General features: G+C 43.6%; 2 long non-coding RNA genes across 2 annotated transcripts in view; one reads left to right on the top strand and one right to left on the bottom strand.

The window, feature by feature from the left end:
• Window positions 1–14,120, bottom strand: part of LOC104862683 — a 15,031-nt gene extending 911 nt beyond the window's left edge. The window contains exons 1-2 of the long non-coding RNA XR_780394.3: window positions 13,925–14,120; window positions 10,580–10,649 (exon numbers count right to left, since the gene is read on the bottom strand). This is a non-coding gene — a long non-coding RNA (uncharacterized LOC104862683). The remainder of the gene's footprint in view (window positions 1–10,579; window positions 10,650–13,924) is intronic.
• Window positions 10,063–15,707, top strand: LOC104862682. The gene is made up of 4 exons (XR_780392.1): window positions 10,063–10,227; window positions 10,493–10,555; window positions 11,083–11,219; window positions 15,557–15,707. It is a non-coding gene; the product is annotated as an uncharacterized LOC104862682 (long non-coding RNA).
• The last annotated feature ends 5,269 nt before the right edge of the window (window positions 15,708–20,976 follow it).

Below are 20,976 nucleotides of genomic sequence, written 5' to 3'. Positions count from 1 at the left end.
GGGTGCGGGGAGCGGGGAGCCCGGCCCTCTCTGGCGCTTCCCCTTCCCTTGCCCCGCCGGGTTTAGGGCTTATGGCTAAATCCAGATATCTTGTCCCTAAATCGACCGACATTTCTGTCAACTTCCGTACTTTATTGAGATGTAATTTAGAAACGCTGCGATTTATACATTTAAAATATACATTCCACCGCCTGCCTCTCAAGCACAGGGACCAGAGTTCGATTCCTCGTACCAAAAAGAAAAAAAAAATGTACATACACAATTTAGTGGGGTGTATTATATTCACAGGGTTATGTAATCATCACCTACATTTTAGAACATTTTCTTCATTCCCCAAAGAAACCCTGTATCCATTAGCAGTCATTCCCCATTCTCCCACCCCTGCTACCCTAGGAAACCACTGCCTCTATGAATTTTCCTAGTCCTAACACTTCATAGAAACAGAAACATAATGTGTAGTCTTTTGTGACTGGCTTTTAAAAAACTAAATCGTAATTGTCATTTTTAAAAAATTTAAAATTCTATAATTGTGAGACCTGACTGAACTAAAGTGACTCTATGTTGGCCAGCTTATGGCCCAGAGACTGTTGTTTCACCCTCCCCTTATCTTCAACAGGGAAAACTGCTTAAACCCGAAATGCTTTTAGAACGTGCTCTTAGAACCTCTTGTAGGCATCTGTTAACCATCGACTTGTGGCTGCTGACAGCTGGCCACTAGTGTGAATCAGCAGACCATTAACCTTTGCCACCTGACTGTAAGCTTTGAATGTTAACTCTCCCTGTATTCCCTTAAGGAAGACCTCAGCCCCTGAGCTAGCGCCTCTCTGAGCTACTTGGCTCTGGGAGTGCCATCTGGCCAGACTAATAAGTCTGTTTCATTTCCAACTTGTTGGGTGTGCTACTTCATGGGTGTTTCTCGTAGCTGTTGAGCTCCTCGGAGCGGTTGGTAAGGCTCTTGGTCTTACAATTATGTCCTTGTGGAGAACCATAGATCCGCCCCTCTGCCATTTTATGATATAGCCTATGAAGCCATTTTGTATTAGGTTTAGTTTTCCTGTAGATCACATGATATGTTCCCGTGGGTGTTTGATGTATCCTTATAAGGTAATAATCTGTTCTCTGTATGCTGATTGGTTGCATTATGGTATATATGTTGCCACCCTTTCTGAGCGCGGAGAGAGAGCGGGGTAGAGATCTGGAGATGAGGAACTAAAGTAAACTCCTTGTGTATCAAGTGTGTGCCTCTTTGCTCACGCCTCGCCGGTTCAGGCCCCCTGTAGTCGCAGACCGAGTTGCCCAAGGCAATCCGGCTCGCGACAGTCCTCCCCTTCATTGACTTCAAAGGGGAAAGGGCCACAGGAAAAATGTTGCTGTCAAAACTTCAGTGTAAACTGCAGAACCATTTGGAAATGTGTGTTTGGCTTCTCACTGCAAATTCTACTTAACACAAATTTTACAGATCTCCTGTCGCGAGCTGGATTGCCTTGGGCAACTCGGTCTGCGACTACAGGGGCCTGAACTGGCAAGGCGTGAGCAAAGAGGCATACACTTGATACACAAGGAGTTTACTTTAGTTCCTCATCTCCGGATCTCTACCCCGCTCTCTCTCTGCGCCCGGAAGGGGTGGCAACATATATACCATAATGCAACCAATCAGCATACAGAGAACAGATTATTACCTTATAAGGATACATCAAACACCCACGGGAACATATCATGTGATCTACAGGAAAACTAAACCTAATACAAAATGGCTTCATAGGCTATATCATAAAATGGCAGAGGGGCGGATCTATGGTTCTCCACATCTCCAACCTCTGTTTAGGCAGCAGAACCACGTGGCACTCTCTAGGTCAAACTGCAATTCCTGATACAAGCCTCAATGATATGTGCTTATAACTGTCATGTAGAGATCTAAAAAGAGGAGTGAATACTCTATGCTGTTTCAGATGTGTAGTTTACTGGCACAGTTCCTGATGATTTCTCTGAAGAGAAACTGCATGGTGTCTCCTGCCCTCCATTGATTTCAAAGGTGAAAAGGTCAAAGTAAAAATGTTTCAGTCAAAACTCTAGTCTGCAGAAACACTCTAAAAAGTTTCTTGGGCTTCTCACCTCAAGTTAGACTTAGGACAAAGTTTACAGATTTTCAAGCCCTTTTTTTGGTGCAGAACTACACAGCACTTGCTAGGCCTTTTCTGATACAAGCGTAATAAATATGTAATTATAGTTCTGTCATGCAGACAGCTAAAAACTGGAGGGAATAGTTTTGTGCTACACTTCTTAAGTGGATTTTACTGGCACACTGTTGGTCTTCCAGCTGCTTTTTCTGAGGAGTAACTGCAAGTTCAGTCCTCCCTTCCATTGACTTCAATGGGGAAAAGTTATTAGGAATATGTTGCAAAAAATACTTCAGTTTAAACTGCAGAAACATTTTAAAAAGTGTGTTTGGCTTCTCACTTCAATTTCTACTGTACCCTTCCCACTTTCCCTGCACCTTTAGCTCTTTTCTTCCTATTTCACATTGTCAGTTATCTCATTAGGATCTTATGTATTATTATAGTTTTTCACATCAGAGAAACTATTCGGTATTTACACGTGACTTATTTATTTCACTTATGAGTATATCCTTAATATGTATCCATTTTCCTATGAATGATTCTAATTTCTCTTTCTTTATAGCTGAGTAGTATTCCATTTTATAGAAAAACCACGTCTTCTTTATCCAGTTTCCAACTGATGGGCAAATGTGCTGTTTCCAAGTTTTAGCTATTACAAACTGTGCTGCTATAAACATAGGTGTGCATATATCACTGTGATATTATTCTTTTCTTTTGGAAAGATACCCAGCAGAGAGATGACTGGGTCAAATGGAACCTCTAGTCCCAGCTCTTTGAGATATCTCCATATTGATTTCCATAGTGGTTGCACCAGTCTGTGCTCCCACCAACAATGGAGAAGGGTTCCTTCCTCCCCACAATGCTGCCAGCATTTGTTATTGTTTGATTTCATTGATAGCAGCCATTCTTTGTGGGGTGAGGTAGAATCTCAGTGTGGTTTTCATCTCCATCTCTCGAATGATCAGTGATGTCGAACATTTTCTCAAATATTTACTTGCTGCTTTTACTTCTTTGTCTGAGAAATGTCTGTTCATTTTGGATGCCCATTTTTGAATTGGGTCTTTATATTTTGGGGGGCTCTGTGGTAACTAGATCTTAAGGTGAGAAGCCAAACACACTTTTCAGAATGGTTCTGCTGTTTGTAATGAAGTTTTTGAGGGAAACATTTTTCCTGAGATTACTCCTCATTGAAATCAATTGACAGGAGTACAGAATATGTAGTTACTCACAGAGAAAGCAGCTGGAGCTGCAGTAGTTTACCATTGTACTCCAATTTCAGAAATTATAGAAATCAATATTCCCTCATATTTCTAGCTTTCTCAGTGACAGAGTTATAAGCACAAATCTAGAATGCTGGTATCAGTAATGTCTGTATGGCATAGAGATTGCTGCCCAGTTCTGGTGCCCAAAAATGGCTTGGAGATTTCTAAACTTTTTGCTATCTAGAACTTCAGTTGAGAACCCAAACATACTATTCAGTATGGTCCTACAATTTGAACTGAACTTTTGATAGCAACATTTTTCCTGAGACATTTTCTGCATTGAAATCAATGGAGAGGAGGACAGAACGTATAGTTACTCCTCAGAGAAAGTGCTGGTGTTTCAGTAAACTCCATATCCAAAATGAAGAAAAACCATGTTCCTCGTATTTCTAGCTCTCTGTGTGAGAGATGTATAAGAACATATATAGGAAGCTTATATCAGTAAAAGCATTTTGGCCTAGAGAGTGCCATGTAGTTCTGCTGCCCAAAATGGGTTGGAGATCTATAAAATTTGTGTTAAGTAGAATTTGATTGAGAAGTGAAATGCAATTTTCAGAATGGATCTGCAGTTTAAAGTGAACTTAACAAGGCAACATTTTCCTGAGACTTTTCCCCATTGAAGTCAATAGAGGGGATGACATAACGTTGTTACTCCTCAGAGAAATCAGCTGCATCTACATCTCTGCATCCATGTGCCAGTGTACTACACATCAGAAATGAAGGAAATTGGTATTCCCTCATATTTCTAACTCTCTGCAAGACAGAGTATAAGCACATATTGAGGAGGCATGTATCAGGACTGGCAGGTTGTCCTATGGAGTGCTGAATAGTACTGCTGGCTAAAAAGGCTTGGAGGTCTGTATACTTTGTAGTAAGTAAAAATTAAGTTGAGAACCAAAACACACTTTTCACAATGGTTCTGCAGTTTGAACTGAAAATTTGATGGCAACATATTTTAACAGCCTCTTCCCCTTTGAAGTTAATGGAGGGAAGGACAGAATGTGCAGTTACTCCTAAGAAAAAGAGGCTGGAACTGCACTGGTGTGCCAGTAAACTCCACTTCAGAAAAGAAGCAAAACAGTATTTCCTCTTAGTTTTACCTCTCTGCACGAGAGAATTATAAGCACATATCTATAAAGCTTGTATCAGTTATTTCAGTTTGGACTAGAGAGAGTCCTGCTATCCTGCCTCCCAGAATGGGCTTGGAATTCTGTAAACTTTGTAGTGAGTAGAACACAAGGTGTGAAGCCAAACTCATTTTTCAGAATGGTTTCGCAGTTTGAACTGAAGTTTTGAGGACAACATTTTTCCTGAGACCCAATTGTAGTCAATGGAGGGAAGGACAGTATGTGCAGTTCTTCCTTAGACAAAGCAGCTGGAACTGTGCCAGTGTGCAAGTAGACCTCACATTGAAAATGAAGCACAACTGTATTCCATCCTGTTTCTAGCTCTCTCCATGACAAAGCACTTATCTAGGTGACTTATAAGAGAAATGGCAGTTCAGTCTACAGAATGCTGTGAAGTTCTGATCTAGAGGGATTTGGAGATATGCACACTTTGTGCTACACAGAACTTGGGATGAGAAGACAAATGCACTTTTCAGAATGATTCTGCAGCTTGAACCAAAATTCTGAGGGCATTTTTCCTTAAGAATTTTCCAATTTGAAATCAAGGTACAGGAGGACAGACCTTCAAGTTACTCATCAGAGAAAGGAGGGAGAACTTTGCCAGAGTGCCAGTAAACCACTTCAGTAATGAAGCAAAACATTCTTCCTTCATGTTTCTAGCTCTCAGCATGTCAAAATAATAAGCACACATCTAGGAGGCTTATATTGGGAATGGCTGTTTGGCCTAGAGACTGTCTTGCAATTCTGCTGGACAGAAATGTCTTGGAGATCTGTAAATTTTGTGCTAAGTAGAAATCAAAGTGATAATCCAAACACAATTTTCAAAATGGTTCTGCATTTGAAATGAAATTTTGATGGTAAAAGATTTCTTGAGGCCTTTTCCCAATTAAATCCAGTGGAGGGGAGGACAGAGCCTGCAGTTATCCCTCTGAGAAACAAGCTGAAACTGCAGTTGTGTACCAATAAACTCCACTTCAGAAATGAAGCAAAACATTATTTCCTCTTTTTTCAAGCTATCTGAATGGCATAGTTATATGGACATATCTATGAGGCTTGTATCAGGAATGACAGTTTGGCCTAGAGAGGTCCCTGTGGTTTTGCTGCCCTAAAAGGCCTTGGAGATCTGTAAATTTTGTTCTAAGTAGAAATTGCGGTGAGAAGCCAAACAGACTTTTCAAGATGGTTCTGCAGTTTTAACTGATGTTTTCATGGTGTTTTATCTGAGGCCTGTTCCACATTTAAATCACTGGAGTGGAGGACATCACAAAAAAAAACTCCTCAGAGAAAGTAGCTGGAACTTCACCAGCATGCCACTAAACTCTGCTTCACAAATTAAGGAAAATATTATTCCCTCGTGTTTTTAGGTCTCTGTATGACACAGTTATGAGCACATATCTATGACACTTGCATCAGGAATGGCAGTTGGGCCTAGAGAGTGCTGTGAAGTTCTACTGCCCAAAAAGGGCTTGGAGTTCTGTAAACTTTGTGTTAAGTAGAACTTGAGGTGAGAAGCATAACACATTTTTCAGAATGGTTCTCCTGTTTGAACTGTGGTTTTGGTGGCAACATTTTCCGTGAGGACTTTTCCTCTTTAAAGTCAGTGGAGGCTAGCATGCAACATGCAGTTATTCCTCAGAGAAAGCAGCTGGAACTGCTGTGGTATGGAAATCAACTCCATTTCAGAAATGAAGGAAATTGGTATTTCCTTCTGTTTCTTGCTCTCAGCATGTTAGAGTTATTAGGACATATCTAGAAGACTTGCAACAAGGAATAGTAGTTTTGCCCAGAGAGTAACAGGTAGTTCTGCAACCCAAAATGGGCCTGCAGATCTCTTCAATTTTTCCTAAGTAGAGCTTGAGGTGAGAAGCCAAGCACACTTTTCAGAGTTGTTCTGCAGTTTGAACTTAAGTTTTGACAGCAAAATATTTCTTGTGGACTTTTCCCCATTAATGTCAAAGGAGGCAAAGATAGAATGTGCAGATCATCCTCAGAAAAAGCAGCTGCAACTATAATGGTGTGCAGGAAAACTCCACTTCAGAAATGAAGCAGAAACAGTGTTCCCTCTTGATTCTAGTTCTTTGAATGACAGAGTTATATGGACATAACTAGGCGGCTTGAATCAGGAAGGGCACTTTGGCCTAGAGAGTGCCAGGCATTTCTGCAGCCCACAAAAGGTTTGGAGATCTGTAAATTGGTGCTAAGTTGAACTTCTGATGAAAAGCCAAACACACTTTTCAGAATGGTTCTTCAATTTGAACTGAGGTCTTGAGGGCAACATTTTTGCTTCAGCATTTCCCCATTGAAATCAAGGTAGGGAATGACAGAACATGCAATTACTCCTCAGATCAAGCAGCTGGAACTGCACCCATGTACCAGTAAACTCCACTTACTAAACTGAGGAAAACAGTATTCACTCCTTTTTGTAACTCTCTGCATGAAACAGTTATGTGGAAAAATATATGAGGCTTCTACCTGGAAAGAAAAGCAGTTTTGTCTGGAGAGTGCTGACCAGTTATGCTTCCCAAAAAGGGCTTGGAGGGCTGCACACAATTCTACATACAACTTGTGGTGAGAATTCATGGCATTTTGTCCTAGAAAATGCCATACAATTCTGCTTTCCAAAAAGGGCTCTGAGATCTGTAAATGTTGGATAAATAGAATTTGAAGTGAAAAGCCCAACACACTTTTCAGAATGATTCTGCAGCTTGAACTGAACTGTTGACAGTAACATTTTTCCTGAGGCCTTTTCCCCACTGAACTCAATGGACAGAAGAATGGAACATGCAGTTACTCCGCAGAGAAAGCAGAATGAAGTGCAGTGGAGTGCCAGTAAACTCCATTTCAGAAATGAAGAAAAACAGCATTCCCTCATGTTTCTAGCTCTCTACATGACAGAGTTATATGGACATATCTATATGTCTTGTATTTGGAGTGGCAGTTTAGCCTAGGGAGTTCCCTGCAGTTCTACTGCCCAAAAAGGGATTGGGGAACTGTAAACATTCTTCTAAGTGGAACTTCATGTGAGAAGCCAAACACACTTTTCAGAACAGTTCTGTAGTTTGACTAGCAGCTTTTATTCCAACATGTTCTCTTAGGCCTTTTCTCCATTGAAGTCAAAGTAGGGGAGGACATAATGTCCAGTTACTATTCAGAGAAAGCAGCTGGAACTGCCCTGGTGTGACACTTAACTCCACTTTAGCAATGAATGCCAACAGTATTTCCTTGTGTTTCTGGATCTCTGCATGACAGATTTATAAACACATCTCCAGGAGGTTGCATCTTGAATGGCAGTTTGGCCTACAGAGTGGAGTGCAAAATATTTCCTGAGCCCTTTTTCCCATAGAAGTCAAAGGAGGGGAGACAGTTACTCCTCAGAGCAAGCAACTGCAACTCTGTCAGTTTACCATTAAACTCCACTTCTTTATAGCAGCCAAAGGGCATTCCTTCTTATTTGTAGCTCTCTGCATGGCAGAGTGAGAAGCACATTTCTCAGAGCCACGTACCAGTAAAGTCACTTAGGCCGCAGAGAGTGTGCAGCAGTCCCTACTCCCCAAAATGGCTCGGAGACCTGTAAACTTTGTGATAAGTAGGAGTTAATGTTAGAAAACAAATGTACATTGCAGAGTCCTTCTGCAGTTTGAACAGCACTTTTACCAGCAGCATTTTTCTTGAGCCCTTTTCCCCGCAGAAGTAAATGGAGGGGAGGGCATAATGTACAGTTACTCCTCAGAGCAAGCATCTGCAACTCTGTCAGTTTACCAATAAAATCCACCTCTGTAGAGGAGAAAAATGGTATTCTTTCTTTTTTGTATCTCTCTGCATGGCACAGTGAGAAGCACATTTCTCAGATGCTTGTACCAGGGCACAGAAATTGCTCAGCACTTCCTACTCCCAAAAAGGGCTTGGAGATCAGGAAACTTAGTGCTAAATATAAGTTAATTTTAGAAAACAAATAAACTTTGCAGAGTTCTTCTGCGGTTTGAAATTCACTTTTGCTGGCAACATTTATTCTGAGCCCTTTTTCTCTTAGAAGTCAATGGAGAGGACAAAACGTGCAGTTATTCCTCAGAGCAAGCAGCTGCAACTCTGTGAGTTAGCTAGTAAATACCACTTCTTTAGAGGAGTCAAAGGGTACTCCCTCTTGTTTTTAGCTCTCTGCATGGCAGTGTGAGAAGCACATTTCTCAGAGGCTTTTACCAGTACAGGCTTTTAGGCCACAGAGAGTACTCAGTAATTCCTACTCCCAAAAAGTGCTTGAAGATCTGTGAACTTTGAGATAAGTAGAATTTCATGTTAGAAAGCAAACACACTTTTCAGAGTCCATCTGCATTTTGAACTGAACAATTGCCAGCCACATTTTTACTGAGCCTTTTTTCCTATAGCTGTTAATGGAGCAGAGGACAAAATTAGGAGTTACTTCTTGGAGCAAGCAGCTGCAACTCTGTGAGTTTACCAGTAAACTCCACTTCTGTAGAGGAGCTAAAGTGTATTCCTTCTTGTTTGTAGCTCTCTGCATGGCAGAGTGAGAAGCACATTTCTCAGAGGCTTGTACCAGTAAAGGCAATTAGGCCACAGAGTGTGCTCACTGTTCGGCTGTCATAATGCTGGTAAGTTGACCACTATGAGAAGAGTAGTCTTTGTTGTGGGGAAGTGTGAATAGTGGGAACTATGGAGAATATAGCAGACAGGTTTCACCCTGAGAGTCATCCCAGTCCATTCAGTCTGATCTCCTGGCTCGTGTACAAACATGCAAGGGAGAAGAGACAGTGAGGACACCATGAGGATTTCTGTCTCTCACTCATGTTGGCTGAGGGTGGAGGGCATCACCATGCTTCGTGAACAGGTCTTCCATTTATGGAGATAAAGTCCCAGTGACACCCAATGAGCCTTTCACACCAGATTCCATGTACGGCTCAGCTTTACCTTGTTTGTTCACCTGACTTTAGGATTGTCACCACCATTCATTTCCAGACTTTCTCACCTTCCTTTCAGATGGGGAACTCTGTGGCCTGGAAATGCCGCCTGTCTCCATCCTGTGCCCTGGCCTTTGGAACACTTTTGTCCTATTTCTTTCTGGTGTTCACACTCTAATGTCACCAGGAAGGGAAGCATACAGGAAGGTTCCTTGTCTGTGTGGTGTACTTCACCCCATCTAAAGTTATCTTTCTTTGTCTCTCTTTCAGCAGTTGACCCAGGCCTGTGCCTTCTTAAGGCCCAGTATATTGGATAAACTTTTCTTGAGTCTCTGATACAGAACTCATTTCTTCCCTTTGAGCTCCTTGGGACTGCCTCTTCCTGGTTTCCTACTCTTCCCCTAGCTGGCTAGCTAAAGCTTTAGTTTAACTGCATTCCACTGATCTCTATCCCAATTTCCCAGCCCCTTCACCACATTAGAGTCTCCTGGTCCCTCCTCCAAACCCACTGCTGAGGACACTGTGTGAACACAGACACTGCAGGATTAGGTGCCCATGTGACCCTCCTGCTTTTCTCACAATCACAAAGGCTCTATTGCTCTGGCTGCGTCATAGTCACTTCACTCTCCCTCATTTCCCTACTTCCTCCTTTCATGCCTTCCCTCTCCACTTTTCTTGTACTCTCAGTTCACCAGTTTTCTTTCTTGGAAAGATGAGTGATTTCAGCCCTCCAGTGCCATGGAAATGATAAATCTCCTTATCCGACTTGGGAATTCTGTTTCTCATCATTCTGCAACAGGATTTGGAGGTGCTGTGTTTCATGGCATTGGGAGACTAGAGAGTGTTGGTTCAGTATATGATGTAATTGTGTAGGAGGTGGATTCAACTGTTGGAAATGCTATGTCCTGGCCTGTAATTTGTGCTGGGGTCTCGGTACACAACTCCCCTTACTTCTTGGAAGGGATAGGTCTTTGAGTAAAGGCTCATAAATAGGCCTATGCTGGGATTTTGTGGCCTTTGTGACATGTCAGGCTAAGGGAGACTCAGCTAGGGCCTTTCTGTCTTATTGGCAGCTCTGTCCGAACGTCCTCCTCCAGGTCCTGCCCCACCCCCCTGAGCATGCCACTTTCTTCCAGGTAAGGACCCACAGCTCAACTTACCCTGTCTTGCTGTTGTGGTTGCTCTTCCAAGAAGTGTGGTTTTAGTCCCAAGTAGAAGGGCCCATTTGTCCTATGATAAATGGCAAAATGTCTTAGCGTGCTGTTGGCCTTTCACAGGGAAAACACAATCAGTTGGGTGTTTGCTCTGCTAATCCACCCCTTGAGCCAGAGCGATAGTTTTATTAACCTATGTATGGCTCTGTAGATCTCCCCTTGGGGGGGGTGGAATCTGGATATTTGAGTGTTATTGAGAGCAGTAGGATCAGAGTGAATGAGGTGAATTTCAAAGGACTAGATGTCGAAGCTATGATAGCAGAGGCTGGTAGAGAGTGAGAGAGCACTGTGAGGGTCAGGACCAACCTAGAGCTCAGCTGTCATAATGCTGGTGAGTTGGCCACACTGAGAAGATTAGTCCTTTGTGTGGTGAAGTGTGAATAGTGAAAACCATGGAGACTGCAGCAGACATAGTTCACACTGAGTGTCATCCCCATACGTTTGGGCAGGTATCCTGTATCCTGCTCAAAGATGCAAGTTAGAAGATTCCCTGAGGACACTGAGGATTTTTGTCTCTCAATCATGGTGGCCCAGGCTAGAGAGCATCACCATGCTTCATGACCAGGTCCCAGAAGCCAACAAGCTGGTGAGTGAGCCCTCTGTTCTTCACATTTATGTATGCTTTTAAGTGAGATAGAGTCCCAGTAGCAGCCAGTATGCCTTTGTCACCAGTTTTCAAGTACAGCTCAGTTTTACCTAGTTAGTTCATAGGACTATCAGACTGTCATCAATATCTATCTGCAGACTTTCTAGCCATCCTTCCAAATGGGAAGCTCTGTGGCCTGAAACAGCCACCTGAGTCTCCTCCCAGGCCCCTGGCACTGGCAACACTTTTCTCCTGTCTGATTCTGGTGTTCACCCTATAAAGGTGGCATTTGTGGATTCCTACCTAAAGGGTTATTGTCTGTGCAGAGTCCTTCACTCCATAAGAAATGCTCTTCCTTAGGCCCTCTTGCAGTCCTTGACCCAGACCTGTGCCCAGTAAGGCCAAATATCTCGGGCAGACTATTTTCTAGTTTCTGAAACAAAACCCATTTTCCTCCATTCTGCTTCTCAGAGATGCCTCTTCCTGGTTTGCTACTTTTCCCATAGCCACCAAGCCAGCACTGTGGGCTCCCACCATTCCTCGGATTCCTCTTCCAACTTCCCAGCCCCCTTGTCACATGACAGCCTCATGTTCCCTCCTACAAGCCCACTCCAGAGACACTGTGCCCTCTCCACCACTGCAGAAACAGGTGCCCATTGAACTCTCCTGCTATCCTTACATCCAAAATCAGAGTTTCCCAAGTGAAAGGAAGGTGAGAAAGTCTGGAGATGAATGGTGGAGGCAATCCCAAAATCAGGTGAACAAACAAGGTAAAGCTGAACAATATGTGAAATCTGGTGAGAAAGGTACATTGGATGTCACTGGGACTTTAATCTCCTGGCGATGCCCTCCACCCTCAGCCATCATGAGTGATGGATGAAAATCCTCATGGTGTCCTCAGTGCCTCTTCTCCCTTGCATGTTTGTGGACGAGCCAAGAGATCTGCCCAATTGGATGTGGATGACTCTCAGGGCTGAGGCTGTCTCCTTCAGTCTCCGTGGTTCCCACAATCCAGACCTCACTCACAACCACGGTCACAGTTCTGAGCTCCCTATCTGCTGGCATTATGACTGCTGAGATGTGTGATGGCCCTGTCCCTCACTGTGCATTCTGACTGTCTGCCAGCCACTGTGGACACTGAATTTACACCTGGGCCTTGAAAATTTGCCTCACTATCTCTGATCCAACTCCTCTCAATAGATCCTCCATATCTATTTCCTCCCTCAGAAATCTGAATCCTACCCATCTTATATGGAGGTCTAGATCACAGAACACATTCAAGAAAACAAGAGCCTTGGCTCAATGGGTGGATTAAACAGAAGTAGCATGAACTGCCTTGGCTTTCCTTGTGAAAGTTCCCTGAATCCCAGCATGCTAAGACAGGCGCTGCTTCACTTGGGGCAAATGGACCTTCAGGTTGGGGTCTACAACATCTCTTAGGGTTAGCAGAGCCACATGAGGAAGAAAAGGCAACCTGCTGGGTGGGTCCCTCACCTGGGAAATAGTGTCCTGCTCAGATTGGGGACAGGACCTGGGGGAGGACCTTCTGAAAAGACAGAGCTGCCAAAGCCCAATGGCCTTGGCATGGTCTCCCTTAACCTGCTTGTCAACCAAGTCTTAATGTAGCAGCACAGTCCTATTTTCCAGCCATTCCACAAGGACATATCCCTTCCAAGAAGTAAGTGGAGATGTTTACTGAGACTTCACTACACAGCCCAAGGCATGGCCTCACAATTAGATCCTAGACTGTGTCCAACACTTTGTTTTCTTACAATGACAATTTACACAGCACTTCCAAAACATGGTGATGAATGATGACGAAAAGGTTTCCAAAGTTGGCCAAGTTCACAATGAATTTCAACAATGATATCTGAGGGCTCTAATGCTCTGTCTACTGGAAAGGGAGGAAATCTGTGACACGGGAGTGGAAGGAAAGTACTGAGGAAAGGCATGATAGGGAGAAACAGGGAAACGAGGACAGGGGATATTAACAGGAGGTAGCCAGGGCAAGAGGGACTTTCGGATGTGAGGAAAGCAGGAGAGTTCAAAGGGCACCTGTTCCTGCAGTGGTGGGGTGGTAACAGTGTCCTCCTCAGTGAGCTTGTAGGAGGGAACAGGAGGCTTTTATGTGACAAAGGGGCTAGGACGTTGGAAGAGGAATCTGAGGAATGGAGGGAGCCCACAGTGCTGGCTTGGTGGTTAGGGGAAAAGTAGCAAACTAGGAAGGTTTGTCTTTGAGAAGTGGGATAGAAGAAAATTGGGTTTTGTTTCAGAAACTAGAGAAAAGTCTCCCCAAGATATTTGCCCTTACCAGGCACAGGACTGGGTCAAGGGTTGCAAGAGGGCCTAAGGAAGAGCATTTCTCATGGTGTGAAGGACACCACACAGACAATATCACATTACATAGGATTCCATAAATGCCATCTTTACAGTGTGAACACCAGAATCAGACAGGAGGAAATTGTTGCCAGTGCCAGGGGCCTGGGAAGAGACTCAGGTGGCTGTTTCAGGGCACAGAGCTTCCCATTTGGAGGGATGGCTAGAACGTCTGCAGATGGGTGGTGATGACAGTTTGTCAGTCCTGTGAACTAACTAGGTAAACTGAGCTGTACTTGAAAACCGGTGACAAAGGCACACTGGCTGCTACTGTGTTTCTGTGTCACTTAAAAGCATACATAAATTTGACAAACACAGTGCTCACTCACCAGCTTGTGGTCTTCTGGGACCTGGTCATGAAGCATGGTGACACTCTCCAGCCTGGGCCACCACAACTGAGAGACAAAAATCCACAGTGTCCTCAGGGACTCTTCTCACTTGTGACTTTGAGCAGGATCCAGGGTATCTGCCCAAACAGATGGCGGTGACACTCAGGGCCAAGCCTGCCTGCTTCAATCTCCATGGTTCCCACTATTCACACTTCCCCACACCAATGTCTACTCTTCTCAGAGTGGTCAACTCACCAGCATTATGACAGCTGAGCTCTGGGTTGGCTCTGACCCTCACTATGCACTCTCACTCTCTGCCAGCCTCTGCTATCATTGTATTGACATCTAGGCCATCGAAATCTACCTCACTCACTCTGAAACAACACTTCTCAATATATTTTTCCTCCTTCAAAAATCCAGTTCCCACACTCAAGGGGAGAGCTACAGAGTCACACAAAGTTAACAAAACTACGGTCCTGGCTGAAGGCCCGGATTAACAGATCAAACACCCAACTGCTTATGTTTTCCCTGTGAAAATCACCTGAACAACAGCACTCTAAGACATTTTGCTGTTTAAATTGGCACAAAGGACCCATCTCCATGGGTCTAAAACCACTCTTCTTGGAAGAATTGGCACAGGAGGAAGGCAGGGCAACCTGAGGGGTGGGTCCTTCACCTAGCAGAAAGTGGCCTTCTCATTTAGAGGGCCAGGACCTGGAGGAGAACCTACTGAACAGACAGAGCTGCCAAAAAGACAAAAAGGTTCTGGTTTGGTCTACCTTAGTTTAACATGTCACACAGGCTGCAAAATCCCAGCACAGGCCTATTTATGAGCCTTTGCCTGAGGACCCATCCCTTCCAAGAATTAAGGGGAAATATGTACCATGATCCCAGCACAAAGTATGGGCCATGACATAGGACCTCGAAAAATGGGATGCATCTCATACACAATGATATCATGTACTGAGCCAATTTTTTCTAGTTTTACAATGCCATGGAACGCAGCACCTCCAAATCCATTACAGAATGACGAGAAAGAGAATTCCCAAGACAACTAAGGACCATCATCATTTCCATGACATTGGAGGGCTGAAATCAGTTGTCTTCCTAAAAGAGAGAAAACTGGAGTACTAGGAGTAGAAGGAAAGTAGTGAGGGAAGGCATGAAAGGAGGAAGGGGGGAAATGAGGGACAATGATGTGACTATGAGGCAGGCAGAGCAATAGGGCCTTTTGTGATTGTGAGAAAAGCTGGAGGGTCAGATGTGCACCTGATCCTGCAGTGGCTGTGTGCACACAGTGTGCTCAGCAGAGGGTTTGGAGGAGGGACCAGGAGGCTCTAATATGGTGAAGGGGCTGGGAAATTGGGAGATAAATCAGTGCAATGAGAAGGTAAATCGCTGGCTAGGTGGCTGGGGGAAAAGTAGGAAACTACAAAGGGGCAGCCCAGAGGAGCTACAAGGGAGGAAATGAGTTCTGTATCAGAGACTCAAGAAAAGTATAACCAACATGCTGGGCCTTAAGAAGGCACAGGCCTGGGTCAACTGCTACAAGAGGGATGAAGGAAGAAGACTTTGGATGGGGCAAAGGACACCACGCAGACAAGCAACCTTCCTGTGTGTTTCCCTTCCTAGGGACATTTGAGTGGGAACACCAGAAAGAGACAGGACAAAAGTGTTTCCAGGGCCAGCGCACAGGGAGGAGTCTCAGGTGACAGTTCCGAGACACAGAGTTTCCAATGTGAAAGGAAGGCGAGAAAGTCTGGAGATGAATGGTGGCGACAATCCCAAAATCATTTGAATAAATAAGTTAAAGCTGATTTGTGCATGAAATCTGGTGAGAAAGGCACATTGGATGTCACTGGGACTTTATCTCCATAAATAGAAGACCTGGCCATGAATCATGGTGATGCCCTCAACCCTTGGCCAACATGATTGAGAGACAAAGATCCTTACAGTGTCCTCAGTGCCTCTTCTCCCTTGCATGTTTGTGGACGATCCGAGAGATCTGCCCAAATGGTTGGGGATGATACTCAGGGCCAAGCCTGTCTGCTGCAGTCTCCATGAGTCCCACAACTGACCCCTCCCCCTCAACCATGGCCACAGTTCTGAGCTGCCAATGCATTGGCATTATGACTGCTGAGGTGTGTCATGGCCCTGCAACTCACTGTGCACTCTCTCTGCTAGCCTCTGTGGACACTGAATTTACGCTTGGGCCTTGGAAATTTGCCTCACTGTCTCTCAACCAATACATGCTCCATATCTATTTCCTCCTTCAGAAATCCATGTCCTACCCATCTCCTTTGGCAATTGAGATGGCAGGACACATTAAAGAAAACAATGGCCTTGGCTCTATGGCTGGATTAAACAGAAGTGCCATAAACTGCCTGGGGTTTCCTTTTGAAAGGCCTCTGAACACCAGCACACTAAGACAGATGCTGTTTTACTTGGGGCAAATGAGCTTTCTGGTTCAGCCTAAAACCACTTTTTTGGGATGTAGGGCCACATGAGGAAGACAAGACACCCTTTGGGACAGGTCCCTTATCTGGGAAAGCGTGTCCTGCTCAGGTTGGGGACAGGACCTGGAGGAGGACCTTCTGAAAGGACAGAGATGCCAAAAAGCCCAATGGCCCGGCCTGGGTCTCCCTTACTCCTGCTTGTCACACAAGTCTCTACATACCAGCACAGTTCTATTTCACTGCCATCCCACAAGGAGGCATCCCTTTGAAGCAGTGAGTGGAGGTGTGTACCAAGATTTCACTACACAGTCCAGGTTGTGGCATCACACCTGGGACAACTGAATGGAACTCAAACACAATTAGATCATGTACTGAGTCCAACATTTGGTTTTCTTGCAATGCCCCTTTATACGGCACTTCCAAAACATGTTGAAGAATGAAGGAGCCACAGGATTCCCAAGGTGGCTAAGTAGAAACTTCATTTGAATGGTATATGATGGCAGTAATCCTCTGTCTAATGTTAAGTGAGGAAAGTGGAGACATGGAATGGGAAGGAAAGCACTGAGGGAAGGCGTGAAAGGAGGAAGCAGGGAAATGAGGATGGGGATGTGAATAGGAGGCAGCCAGGGCAATAGGGACCTGCGGATGTGAGGAAAGGATTGTTCAATGGGCACCTGTCCCTGCAGAGGCTGAGTGGGCACAGAGTCCTCTAGAGTGGGCTTGTAGGAGGGAACACGAGGCTCTGATGTGATGAAGGAGCTGGGATGTTGGGAGAGGTATCTGCGGAATGGAGGGAGCCCACAGTGCTGGCTTGGTGGCTATTGGAAAAGTAGGAAACTAGGAAGGGGCATCTCTGAGAAGTGGGATGGAGGAAAAGGAGTTCCATTTCAGAAACTAGAGCAAAGTCTAGCCAAGATTGTGAAAGGCCCCTGAACACCAGCACACTAAGACCTTTACTGTTTAAGTGAGGGAAAATGGCCCTTTTCTTTGGGCCTCCAACCATTCTTCTTGGAAGAAGGGCCACAGGAGGAAGACAAGGCAACCTTTGTCTCAGTCCCCTCATCCTTGAGAATATGGCCTACTCAGGTTGAGTACAGGACCTGGTGTAGGATATTCCAAGAAGACAAAGATGCCAAAAGTTCCAAAGCCCCTGGCTGCATCTCCTTTATCCCTTCACATCACCCAGGCCTGAGAGGAATGCTAGGCGCCTACATTTTCAGCTTGTCTGTGGGAGGTTTTATATAGGAGACCAAGAATGTGAAGCCCTGAGAAGGTGGAAAGGTGAAAAAGAGCTCTACTTCAGAACCTTGAGAAGGTGTGGCCCAGGGTGTTCTGTTCACTCCCTGAGTACGGCTCAGTGAGACACAATTCTGAATTCTGGCCTTCTAAGTGGTAATTCAGGAAATTATCTTTAAGGGCAGAAATGATAACAGAGACACTGGAATATCTGTCCCCTGGCTAAAGGCCTTTGTGTGTTCACATCAGACCTGCTCAGAGCCACACAGTAGGAAGTGACGGGGGTGGTTTGCTGCAGGTCAGGAGGCAGTGTAGTTTTGCAGTACTGAGTTTCACTCTGTATTAGTAGCCACTACAGTGATGCATAGCAACCATGAACAGCCATATTATGATTTTATTTTTTTTATAATATGAAAAAGGGAGAAAAAGAAGGTGAGAAGTGGAGAGACAGGTAACGGCTGAAGGAGGAGCAAAGGCGGAGGTACATGGCTATGAGACCTCACAGGGTCGCAGAACCTTTGGGAATGTGGTGAAAGTAGGATTCTCTGATATCCAATGTTGGAAATAGCTGCTAATTAGTAGATTATTTTATAGTTTATGGAGCTGGGTTTTAGGTTATTGACTATTAGCTCAGTCTACACAAACACAGGCAGATGTTCTATGAAAACCTTTAGCCAGTTAAAGAAATCCATCCATGATTCTATTAATGTATGTGTATTTAAAATTCAGTATGCAGGGCTGGGGATTTAGCTCAGCGGTTCAGTGGCCTGCCTTGCAAGCACAAGGACCCAAGGTTTATGGAGCTGGGTTTTAGGTTATTGACTATTAGCTCAGTCTACACAAACACAGGCAGATGTTCTATGAAAACCTTTAGCCAGTTAAAGAAATCCATCCATGATTCTATTAATGTATGTGTATTTAAAATTCAGTATGCAGGGCTGGGGATTTAGCTCAGCGGTTCAGTGGCCTGCCTTGCAAGCACAAGGACCCAAGACCCAAGATTTTCTAGTTAATGTCCAAGATTGTGGATATAAAGGATGCACAATATTTGCCAATTTAAGACATTTTGTCTCAGCCACTCAGAGAAGTGAAACATTAGGGTCCCAAGTTCAAATGCAGCCTGGGTGATTTAACAGATTTAGTGAGGACCTTTCTCAAAATAAAAATGTGGAAATAGGGGTATTGCTGATTATCGAGGCCACGGGGCTCCTTCCTCATTACCACAAGTACACAGAAGTGATGAAAAAATTGATAATTAATGTGCATGAACTTTAGGTAGTGATTCATATGGTGACTATAGTATTTTTCTGAACACTTGATAAATGGGAAAATTTGTTTTAGTTGGAAGACAACAGCCTAAATGACTAATTGAAATCAATTAAAGAACTTGAAAAGAACCACTGAGTGACCACCTTGTAACCTTTAAAAATCATCACCTTGGGTGGGGATTTAGCTCAGTGGTGCTTCACCTGGCTCAAAAAGTCAAGGCCCAGAGTTTTATTTCTGGTACCAAACAATTAATTTTAAAAAATTTTAAAGTCACCATCTCAAAGCAATTGGGGAAATGAGTTCAGATGAATTTAACAAGAGATGGTAGAAGAGAAACGAGCTGAGACAGGATACATTTTGATTTACAAATGTGTAGCTACTCCTTTCTCTCACATATCTCAAAGTATAGATTAATGCCAGATTGTTAATGTTGTCTGCTTCTGAGTATTGCCACAGTGTGTGACTTGTGTTTTCTCTCACTTATCAAGCTTACAGTTAATTCATAGTTATTTTATCAGAAACAAAAACAATCTAACAAAAACACGTGCTAGTCAGATGTACAAAAGGAGTCAGATGTACAAAAGCAACTGTGGCATTAACAGCAGTGTTCAATTTCAGACCACTCTGACACTTGCTTTGTTGCTATACGAGATGGATTTTTGCTGCCATCTTGTCAAGAAATGGAAAAAAAGTTTCAGAATATGAATTAGAGATCCATTTTTCCTTTGGCTGCTATAGTTGATGTGCTTTGGCGCCGCCTTGTGGACATATGGGAAAACACTTTTCAATATAAACCTCAGATTTAGTTTCGCTTGCTGATACTGTATTTAATGTTCTTTGGTGCCATCTTGTGGAGAAATGGAAGAATGCTTTTGACTATAGAGTGAAAGTACAGATAAATTCTTGACTTATCTTGAATAACTTTCGTCCCTAAAAATAAATACAGGCTTTCGAAATAAAATTGTAGCACCGAGAAGTAAAATGAAAGTACAACAGCCCATACTTTCACTTTACCACTGACTCCAGATTCTGAATTCTCAGGCAAGGATGTCCTAAAATTCACAGTGCCATTTTTGTTTCAGTATAAAATGTGCTTTTCTGCTGTTTGAGCGCTATCTAGTAACTTGCTCTGATACTTGATTCTCGATTTATTTACCTACAATCAATCTTCTTTATTTATACAATGAGCTAGGAGTTTGGCTATATTCAGTTATTTTAGGCACTTTAGGGTTTTTTTCATCCTTTTCTCCCTCTTCATCTACTTCATTTTACAAATGCTTATACATAATGATCTTGGCAAAATTGTATAAATATTGGCATAATATACATTCCAATGCCTTCCTCATGTGTTTAAAGTTGAGTAGATATTTTCTACTTGCCTTTCAGAAAGTCACATAATTTTTTACCATTCAATGAATGCATTAAGTAATCATTTCCAGTTCCCACCTCAAAAGCACCAGGTACCTTTCAACTTTTGTGTCACATTTGTGCCAAAATGAAAGGGCAAAAGTCACATTTAGTTTTCTTTTAATTTGCTATTCTTTTTATTGTTCATAAGATCAAGCCTTCTTCGGTCATGGGGGATGAACGCAGGGTCTTTGCACTGAGTAACATGCCAGGCCTTGTGAGTTTTCTCCTTAGGCAGGGCCTTTATAAGTTGCCCATCTGGTGATGCCAATGAAGACAGAGGTGAGAGCTGTGATGAGAGGACTCTGGGGGCAGCGGGTGCTCAAGGTCACAGTCATGCCCAGGGACACCCCTGGGAGATGCGGCTGCTGCGTGTCAGGCATATACAACTGGAAATAGTTACCATCAGAAAAGAACTTCTTCACCACACCTTGATTCAAAATCCCAGAGTCCAACAGAGGACAGAATTTTTAAATCTGTTAGAGAAATGCAATGAACCACTTATAAATAAAATCACTAGAATAACAGCAGGTTTCTCAAAAAAATTTAAATGCCAGTAGAGCTTGGATTGAAGGGTTTCAAGCCCCCCCCAAAAAAAAAACGCCTTCCAACTCAAAGACTGATATAAACTGCAAAACTATCTTTTGAAATTGGAGGGCAAATAAGGTCTTTATATGACATAAA

The sequence above is a fragment of the Fukomys damarensis genome, unplaced genomic scaffold (genome assembly GCF_012274545.1).
Source record: "Fukomys damarensis isolate Sample0158 unplaced genomic scaffold, DMR_v1.0_HiC HiC_scaffold_17, whole genome shotgun sequence".
Lineage (NCBI taxonomy): Eukaryota > Metazoa > Chordata > Mammalia > Rodentia > Bathyergidae > Fukomys > Fukomys damarensis.
This window is presented reverse-complemented; position numbering and strand designations above follow the sequence as displayed.